Genomic DNA, 7,776 nt, shown 5'->3' with positions numbered 1-7,776 from the left:
ATTCTATCTTTCACATCATCAAAATAATTGACTCAATTCAAACCAATCCTCAACGGATTAAACTCATTTCAAATATTTAAAGAATCAACTTCAAACATTACATTTCACAAGCCACACAACAATTCAGCCAAGCCAACATCCATAATCATTCGAGTCAATCAAATAATACATAAGGCAGATACAATCACTAATTACCCCATATCTCACATCAGTATCCATATGTAATAATTCCAATACATAAAGCATAGTTTTTGGAAAGCGCCCCCACCTCAAAACGCAAATTCCATAACCCAAACATCTCACAGAGTCCTTTCCGCCTCAATCCGAAATCAACAACCAAAATCCCGGCTCCGCTTGTTTTTCGCAACAATCTTAACGACTCTAGTCGCAACATAGAACAATCAGGACTTTACCACACGTTACCACAATTCATATTCATTAACCAACACAGCGAAATACTAACGCGAGGCTTTCCGAAACATACTTACTTACCGAAACGAAGAAGGAACGGATGAACCGAACAGCGGCGGTCTCCGAACCGGTTCGGCGGCAGCTTTAATCGTGATCCGCAATAACCGGAGCTTGACCCTATGTTACAAAACCTCAGAATCTGTGGCTAAATATAGCAGCACATTGATTTTCAAGAGCTCCGAAATAAAGATGCTTACCGTGAGAAAGGATTAAAGACTGAATCAAACTGCAGAAGTTCCGGTGATGGTTCCGGTGACCACAACAGCTTCTCCAGCAGCGGCAACTTACAGCAACTCCTAGCACACAGCCGCATCACAACTCTCATGGTAAAGATGAACTTTAATGGAGAAGGAAACTGAAGACGGGTTAAAGCTTACCAAACGACACCAGTTCCAGTGGCGATTTCCGGCGGCAGCAGCGGTGGCGTTTCTCGGCGACCAGAGGCATAGCGGCCATGGCTGACGACGATGCGAGCTCCATCACCAGTGATCGAGAAACACAGTAGTACCCCACCCCCCACCCACGAGCTTCTCTCTCGGCGGACCAGAGAAACAGAAGCGGAGCGCCATCGTGACTTTCTCTTGGAAGTTGGTGCGACAGCCCTTCTCTTTTCTTTCTTCTTTCTTTCAATCAGCTTGCAGCTGCTGCTGCATTAGGTATCCTGGGGTGTACCGGGTCATGGGAACCGGGTAGGGTTTTAGGGTTATGTGAGCAGGGACGAGCTTCTCCGGCTCGTGTGCAGCAGCGCCGTTGGGGAACACAGAAACAGCGGCGGCGCTAAGTCCTCCTCCCTCTTCCTCTTCTCCCGCCGCAGCCCCCTGCCTCTCACTCCACGGATCCCTTTCTCTCTTTGTTTCTTTCTTTCAATCAGCTTGCAGCTGCTGCTGCATTAGGTATCCTGGGGTGTACCGGGTCATGGGAACCGGGTAGGGTTTTTAGGGTTAGGGTTATGTGTGTTGAGTTTTAGGATTAGGGCAAAATTTGGTTCAAGGGTAATTTTGTAATTTCAAATAAAAGTAGGGGTAACATAGTAATTGAAACCCAAATTAAATCCAACACTAATTATGTATAGAAAATACTATTTGCTCACCGATTTCACAAATTATTTTCAATAAAGCGCCCAAATCTAAAAATTAGAAATAATATACTTAGTTTCTTCATTTTTCAAAATAGCAGTATTAATATTTAAAATATTACTTATCTAATCCAAATCATATAAAATCCTTATTATTTCATAACTATCAACTTTATAATTCAAATATAGAAAATAATCTAATAATTGTAAAATTGGATAATAACTATAACTTATTTCAAATTCAATAAATCAAAACTTGCTTTAATTATCTTTTATAAGACAATTTCTGAAATTAAAGCTACAGAAATACTGAATTTGAAATTAGCTCATGATAGCTCTCTTTTAAAAGCTCTGGGTCTTACATCGACCCTCACTCACCTGAGGTATTACTTGGTACAACCCGGTGCACTTGCCGGTAAGTTTGTGGTTGAAATACTGCATCAAATTTTTGGTGCCATTGCCGGGGATCGACTGTGATTGACAACTAACCATTGTCTGATTGCTTAGATTAGGTGTTCTTAACTTTTAGTTTTTGTTTGTTTTATTCTTTAAATTTTTAAATTTACCTTTATTTTTTCTAAACTTTTTCTCTTAATTTTTGAAATTAAGTTGGTGTACCCCTTAACAATTTTATTTTACTTTTCCTGATTAATTTTCTTTTCATTATTTTCGAATTTAGTGACTTATTTTTCTTTATTGATTTTTCGAATTTTTAGAGTTATTTATTTATTTTATTTTATTTTATTTCTTTTACACAGGTTTTCTCACTAGGAAGTCTCTGCACTCTGACGTGGAGATTCTCACTTTTCTTTGCTTTTTGTTTGTTTATGAGCATGAACAGGAACAAAGAACCCCTTCTAGACTTTGACCTTGAGATTAAGAGGACCGCAAGAAGACGTTTACAGTAGGCTAGAGCTTATAGGGCTGTTGAAAGTCTCAGGGATAACTCTCAGAAAGAAGATGAAAGAGTACATTATGGATGTCAATAACAACAACAATGCAATCAATGCAAATGTTGTTAATCAGAATGCTAATGGGCAACCCAGGAGGACTCTTTGGTCTTATATTGCTCCTAGCCCAAATTTCTATGGGAATAGCATTGTTGTACCCCTTGTTGCTGCAAATAACTTTGAGCTGAAATCTTAGTTGATCACTCTAGTGCAGCAAAACTGCCAATTTCACAGACTTTCACAGGAAGATCTCAACCTATTTATTTCTAATTTCTTACAGATATGTGATACTGTGAAGACTAATGGGGTGAATCCTGATGTCTAATTTCTTCCCATTTGATATGAGGGATAAAGCAAAGTAGTGGCTTGATACTCAGCCCAAGGAGAGCTTGGACACTTGGGATAAGGTGGTCAATAGGTTTCTGACCAAGTTCTTTCCTCCTCAAAAGCTAATTAAGTTGAGGATGGATGTTCAGACCTTCAAGCAGAGAGAAGGAGAGTCTTTCTATGAAGCTTGGGAGAGGAGAGATACAAGTTGATGATTGATGAGTGGATATTTTATACACTTTTTGGCATCATTTTCATATATGTTTTGATTCGACCCTCACTCACCTGAGGTATTGCTTGGACGACCCGGTGCATTTGCTGGTCTGTCTATGCGAATATTGTGGAGTTTAATTTCGCGCACCAATGAACAGGAAGTGTCCTCTGGATATGTTCTTAGACTGGATCTAATTGCAGATTTTCTATGATGGACTCTCTGAGATAGCCAAAATATCTCTGGATAATTCTACAAGTGGATCTCTGCATATGAAGAAGACTCCTGAAGAGGCTAATGAGTTGGTTGAGATGATTGTCAACAACCAGTACCTATACTCTTCTGAAAGGACCTCAGTGAAGAAGGGAGTCATGGAGTCGGATACCTTTGATGCTATTCTTGCCCAAAATAAGGCCATGTCTCAGCAAATCAGTGCTCTGACACAACACTTGAGTGGAATGCAAGTCTCAGCCGTTAATGCTCAAGATACTTCCTATGATATGAGTGGTGGCTTCCCTCAAGGTGAGACTTATGACTATAGCCAATATATTCCTAAACAGGTTAATTACATGGGATATTCCTCCAGACCCTCCAATAATGATCCCTATTCCAAGACTTTTTATCAAGGGTGGAGGAATCAACCAAACTTTTGATGGAGAGAACGACCTCAGAGGCAGCCACCAAATTTTATCAACAATTCTCAGGGCAGTCTCAATCAGAATATTTTTAACAACCACCTGTTTCAACATGATCAACCTCAGAACACCCCTGACTTAGAATCCATTGTTATGGAACTCTCCAAGAATCAACATAATTTTATGCAGGAAACCAGAGCTTCACTCAGAAACTTAGAGGTTCAAATGGGTCAAATAGCCACAGAAGTTGTTGAGATCAATCAGAGGTCTACCATTACCCTCCATAGTAACACAATTCCAAATCTAGGAGAGGAGTACAAGGCCATCATCGTGGTAAGTGGACAAGTGGCAAGTATAGAAGCTCAAGTTACTGAGAAGCCAATTGAAAAAGAAACTCCAAAGGAGGTGCAGAGTAAAGAAGAGCACGCCATCTCCAGACACTCGAACAACCCTTTTCTGGTTGATCTTGAGAAGTATCCAGCGTTGCCTAAGGCACCAGAGTACGAGCCAAAGATGCCTTATCCTCAAAGGCTTCAAAAAGAGACCAAGGACAAGCAGCTTTCAAAGTTCTTAGAAGTCTTTAAAAAATTGCAAATCAATATTCCTTTTGATGAGGCTTTGGAGCAAATGCCTCTCTATGTCAAGTTCATGAAGGACATACTTTCCAAGAAGAGGGCTTTATGGGGGGATGAGACAATGGTCCTGACTAAGAAATGTAGTGCCATAATTCAGAGTAACTTGCCAAAGAAGATGTCAAATCTAGGAAGCTTTCAAATTTCATGCACCATTGGGAGCACAACCTTTGAGAAAGCCTTGTGTGATCTAGGAGCAAGCATCAATTTAATGCCCTTGTCAGTGATGAAGAAGTTGCAAATCAAATAGGCACAACCAACAAGGATAGCATTACAATTGACAGACAAATCTCTGAAACCTGCACATGGATTAGTAGAGAATATCTTAGTCAAGGTAAGAAAGTTCTTTCTCCCAACAGATTTTGTGATTCTTCATACGGGGGATGATGAAAATCCCTCTATAATCCTAGGAAGACCATTCCTAGCCACTGGGAGAGCTCTGATTGATGTGAAAGAAGGTGAATTGGTACTTAGAGTACATAATGAACAACTGGCCTTTCATGTTTTCAAAACTATGCATTTATCAGGCAGAGAGGAGAATTGCATGCAAACTGAGCTTATTGTTCTAAATCTTCAAGAACCTTCTGATAATGCACAATAAGATTTACAATTCAAGCCTCATTTGGTGGGAATCAACATAATCCCCCCTGACATCAAACCTAAGTTTGGTGTTGGGTCTCCGTCATCCACCAAGAGGAAGTTCCCAATAAGAAAATGCCCATAGGATAGAGAAACAAGAAGATCCCCACTGAAGATTTCTGATAAACCACTATTTTATGATTCATCTTGTGCTCAATTGAGTGTTTTTATCAATTCTTCAACCATTTATTCATATAAATTGCATGGTTTTACAACTCATTCCTTATTCTATGATATATGTGAAAACATGTTTCCTATGCCTTAAAAATATTAATTATCCTTTATTACCATTCGATGCTGTGATCTGTGTGTTAAGTATATTTAGGCTTCATAGGGCAGGAATGGCTTAGAGGACAGAAAAGAAACATGCAAAAATGGAAGGAACGCACAAAATGGAGTTTTGAAGAAAATGGCAGTGACGCGCAAGCATGGACGACGCGGACGCGTGCCTCACGCAGAACACAAGCGACACGCATGCATAGACGACGCGAACGTGCGCCTAGCAAAAAGAACGACCGACGCGTACGCGTGACCCACGCGCACGCGTGACGGACGCCACGTGCAGGAAATTGCAGAAAACGCCCTCAGCAATTTCGGGCCGCATTTTGACCCAGTTTTTGGCCCAGAAAACACAGATTAGAGGCTATAAAGTGGGGGAATCCATTCATTCATAGATACAACTTTCATATGCATAATTTTAGGTTTTAGATGTAGTTTTCTAGAGAGAGAGAGGCTCTCTCCTCTCTCTTAGGTTTTTAGGATTAGGATTCCTCTTAGTTTATGGTTATTTCTTCATTCCAAGTTTAATGTTCCTTTAATTTAGTTTCTCTTCTACTTTTATTTGTTCTAGTATTCTAGTTTATTTATTTTTCCAATTTGGTTTATGAATTCTCATGTTTAATTTGATTTTCTATATTTAATGCAATTTGAGGTATTTTATATTTATGATTGCTTTCTTCAATTTATTGATGCTTTCAATTTAAGTTAGATTTTTCCAACTTGGTTTTGGAGTTGATTAATATTTGGAGACCCTTGAGTTGGAAGACTCAAGAGTTAATTTGTGATTGGCTTTCTGGCCACTAACACTAATCCTTCCCAAGGGAGAGGATTAGGACTTGTGAATAGAAGTTGGCTCCTAACTTGACTTTCCTTTATTTAGTAAAGGATAACTAAGTAGAAACAACAGCCTATTACTATTAATCTTGGGAAATCCAACAATGATAGAACTTCCAATTAATCTTCTCCTAGCCAAGGCTTTTTATTTTAATCATATAAATTCTCTTGTTAATTTTTATTGCTTTAATTTACAATCATTTATTTTTCTGTTCTCAAACTCAAAATCTTCTTAGAAAAACCCATAACCAATAATAAATACACCTCTCTGCAATTCCTTGAGAGACGACCCGAGGTTTAAATACTTCGGTTATAAATTTTATTGGGTTTTGTTACTTGTGACAACCAAAGTTTTTGTACGAAAGGATTCTCTGTTGGTTTAGAAGCTATACTTTCAATGAGAATATATTTGTGAAATTCTTTACCGACAGAAAGTCAGTTCGTCAATTTCTTACCAGGAATGAAAGTGGTGTTGACTAAAAGCCCAGTGTTGCCTCATACAGTAAACAGAATTCTCTCTCTTGAACATATTAAGTTGATCCATGGAACACAGGAAAAAGATTCACAGTGAGAAGGGAGGAGTTGAAGCACTATGATTAACCTCCACCTTAGCAACAATCAACCATTAAGCTAGTGACGTTAAAGAAGTGCTTGTTGGGGGGCAACCCAATCCTTAGTATCCTTTGATTTTATGTTCATTTTGATTTTTATTTATTTATAATTTTTATACATAATTTTTCTTGGTTTATTTATGTTTGTGGTCATGCAAAGTGTTTGAACCAAAAACAGGAGAAATCTAAAGGAGAAACAGAATACCTTGGAGAGGAAGTGATTCGGGTTCTCTGGCGCCAGAAATGGCATAAAAGATGAAGTGGTTTTGTTTGCTTGGAGCTAAATGCCGCTCACAATTTGGTGAAAACTTTCTGTTTGGCCGGCGCTAAACGCGGACCTAGGCGTTTAGCGCCAGCCCTCGTCCCTTCAAAAAATAATTTACTTCCTCTTGCCCTTATATCACTCTCTTCTTTTTTTTTTGTAATATTTTTTGTTTTTACTCATCCGTGCGCATGTTATGTTCCTCACCTTTTTCAGTTTTTCTTTGCTTGGGGACAAGCAAATTTTTAAGTTGGTGTTGCAAAGTGAACTCTCTATTTATATTATCATCAATGGCACCACGGGAGGTAAATCATCTTCACGGAGGAGCACAACTTGAGGAGTAAGATGGCCAACAAGATAACTGAGGTGGTTGAGTTTCTTTCATGCAGTTTACTTATTTCAGTTCTTATATTATTTATTATCTCCTGTTTTCTAGTGCTTATTAGTGTTTCTTTTGCATGATCCTGTTTAGAGTCAATAGTTCTATTGATATTTAGTAGTTTTAATTATCTTTAAAAATTTTATGCTTGTTTTGAAAAGAGGTCTCATGTATTGCTCGCAGAACTTAAAAAAAAAAAAAACAAAAGAGAGAAGAGAAGAAGTAGTATAATGCATGAGACTTGAGTTATATATTCTAAATTGTCTTATTTACTTTGAAAAAAAAAACAAGAGAAAAGAGAAGAAGTATTATACACTCTTTTATTGAGCACCTCTACCAATAATACACAAATAAAAAAGGAGGTATTAGATCACCATGTCGTTCGGTCAACTTTTAAAGTAAAGTATCAAAAGCATATTCAATTTTTGAAAATATTTACAAAAGTATATATTTAAAATATTTTGATAATGT

The 7,776-nt window shown here is 38.1% G+C and overlaps 1 long non-coding RNA gene across 2 annotated transcripts in view; it reads right to left on the bottom strand.

The window, feature by feature from the left end:
- Positions 1–547, bottom strand: part of LOC110265990 — a 9,237-nt gene extending 8,690 nt beyond the window's left edge. The window contains exons 1-2 of one of the 2 annotated variants that reach the window (XR_002352756.1): positions 493–547; positions 269–381 (exon numbers count right to left, since the gene is read on the bottom strand). This is a non-coding gene — a long non-coding RNA (uncharacterized LOC110265990). The remainder of the gene's footprint in view (positions 1–268; positions 382–492) is intronic. The other variant, XR_002352757.1, reaches the window with a different exon arrangement.

The sequence above is a fragment of the Arachis ipaensis genome, chromosome B08 (genome assembly GCF_000816755.2).
Source record: "Arachis ipaensis cultivar K30076 chromosome B08, Araip1.1, whole genome shotgun sequence".
Taxonomy (NCBI): domain Eukaryota; kingdom Viridiplantae; phylum Streptophyta; class Magnoliopsida; order Fabales; family Fabaceae; genus Arachis; species Arachis ipaensis.
This window is presented reverse-complemented; position numbering and strand designations above follow the sequence as displayed.